The sequence below is a fragment of the Lutra lutra genome, chromosome X (assembly GCF_902655055.1).
Source record: "Lutra lutra chromosome X, mLutLut1.2, whole genome shotgun sequence".
Taxonomy (NCBI): domain Eukaryota; kingdom Metazoa; phylum Chordata; class Mammalia; order Carnivora; family Mustelidae; genus Lutra; species Lutra lutra.
This window is the reverse complement of record NC_062296.1, coordinates 4,623,523-4,625,771: the sequence shown is the minus strand read 5'-3', so window position 1 is coordinate 4,625,771 and position 2,249 is coordinate 4,623,523. Positions and strand designations below refer to the sequence as shown.

The 2,249-nt window shown below is 44.0% G+C and overlaps 1 non-coding gene across 1 annotated transcript; it reads left to right on the top strand.

Moving 5' to 3' along the window:
- The first annotated feature begins 1,574 nt into the window (after nucleotides 1-1,574).
- TRNAK-CUU (transfer RNA lysine (anticodon CUU)) lies at nucleotides 1,575-1,647 on the top strand. Its single transcript has one exon. It is a non-coding gene; the product is annotated as a tRNA-Lys (tRNA).
- The last annotated feature ends 602 nt before the right edge of the window (nucleotides 1,648-2,249 follow it).

Sequence of the window (2,249 nt, the reverse complement as noted above, 5' to 3'; positions counted from 1 at the left end):
GGGACAGGCATAGGATAGATAGTCCCCTTCCAAAAGGGAGAAATAGGAAATAAGAAAGAGGTAAATGGATCCCAAGTAAGTCTCAAATCAACAGGGCAGACATTAAACGTTAGGGATCCAGAATAATCCCCTTTGGCTTGATGCTCTTTCAGGCCCACTGGGCTGGCAACAGTACCCTCCAGCTCCTTGGAATGGCCCATGGTGGCTCTCTGGTTAGGCCCTGCCCCTGAGCTGGCTCTCTGCTGGTACCCCAAGGTTATCATTGGCTGGACTCCCAAGCCCATGGCTCCACGTGGCCGCCCTGTCCTTTGAAACCTAGGTGGGGACAGCCATGGCCTGATGCAGGCACCCTGAGCCTTAGAGAAAAAGTCATGTTTGCAGTTGAATAGCATTACCCTCCAGTCCTATAGGGTCTAAGAAGTCCAACATTCTTTCTTCATTTTGACCGCACTTTCTTTGTCTCCTTTAGTTCCAGGTGGCAGTGTTTCTGCTGGTGTCATCCCACCTCTGTGCCTAACCTTTGTTGATGACGGTCTGTAGTTTACATCCATGCTATTCTCCATATCAAAGGGTTGCTTGGCTATACTTTTAGGGTTCTCATTTTTCCCAATATGGGTGGGCTAAGAATTCTCCCAGTCTGAGTTATTTCCTTTTTGCTGAACAGTCCCATCTTTAAGTCACTTCTTGCTTCTCACATTCCACTATGAGCTGTCAGGAGGAACCAAGCCTCACCTTCAACGCTTTGCTAGAAATCTCTTCAGCTAATATTCTATTTCATTCATTGCAAGTTCAGCCTTCCATAAAACATGAGAACATGAACACAGTTCAGCCAAGTTCATTGCCACTGTATAACAAGGATTGCCTCCCCTCCAATTGCCAATAACATGTCCTCATTTTCATGTGAGATCTCATCAGTGACCTTTTCCATCCAGAAGACTGAGGCTTTGTCTCTAGTACCCCTCTTCCCTTCCTGAGCTCTCGCTAAAGGCCCATGCACAGCAATGAAGGCTCCAGTCTCTACTGTTCCAGAGTTGCTTCCACATGTTTAGAGATTTGTTACAGCAATGCCCCCTTCTCAGTACCAATTTCTTGGTCTGTTTGGGCTGCTATAACAGAATACCATAGACTGAGAGGCTTAAACAGCAAACATTTCCTCCTTGCAGTTCTGAAGGCTAGGAAGTCCAAGATCAAGGCACCAACAGACTTGATGTCCGGTGAGAGTATACTTCCTGATTCACAGACAGCCAACTTGTCGCGGTGTCTTCTCATGATGGAAGAGGCAGGGGAGCTCTCTGGGGTCTCTTTTATAAGGACGCCAGTCCCATTCATGAGGGCTCCACCCTCACAAACTCATCACCTCCCAAAGGCTTTATCTCTTGATACCATCACCTTGGAAGTTAGGTTTCAACATATGAGTTTTAGGGACACAAACCTTGGGAGTATAGTAGTATCTTAAGTAGCAGTCTAAGTATTGATTCATGAAACTTTTGTTACACTTTATACTGATTCGTATGCGTACTTGTGTTGGGTGTTGCTGCAAAACCAATTTCTTAGTATAAAAATGTTTGACGGGTGCCTGGCTGGCTCAGTTGGTAGAGCATGTGACTCTTGATCTCAGGGTCATGAGTTCGAGCCTCATGTTGGGTGTAGAGTTTACTTAGAAAAAAATTTTTTAAGATAAGAAGTGAAAAAATAAGGTAAAAATGTTTGAAGTCATCAATGTATCCAAACAAGCCATTGTGCAGATGGGGAAACTGAGACCTAAAATTAGGGATGGGACATGTTTAAGGTCTTATAATGAGGAAGAACAGAGAAGGGTTAGAATCAACAAGTGGTCACCTGACCTAAGCCCACATCCTCCAAGCTGTCCGCTGAGCTGTGGCAGTAGCCCCCCTAGGACTCTAAGACTTGACATCACCAAGGAAGCTCAAGGTTCCCTAAACAATCCCAAGCACATCTTAGAGGAACAAAAGCTGTTTTTACTGTGGGTTGGATTTTACTGTGGGTTGGATTTTAAGTGTGTTCAAGTATGCAATACAGTATTGATAATCATTTTACAAAACATTGGGTCGTGCACCTTAAATATAAACAATTATTTGTTGTCAATAAAGCTAAAGAAAAAAGTCTCCAGGCGTGCCTGGCTGGCTCAGTTCAGTGGAGCATGCAACTCTTGATCTCAGGGTTGTGAGTTCAAGCCCTATGTTGGGTATTGAGATTACTGTAAAAAATAAAATAAAATAAAATAAAAT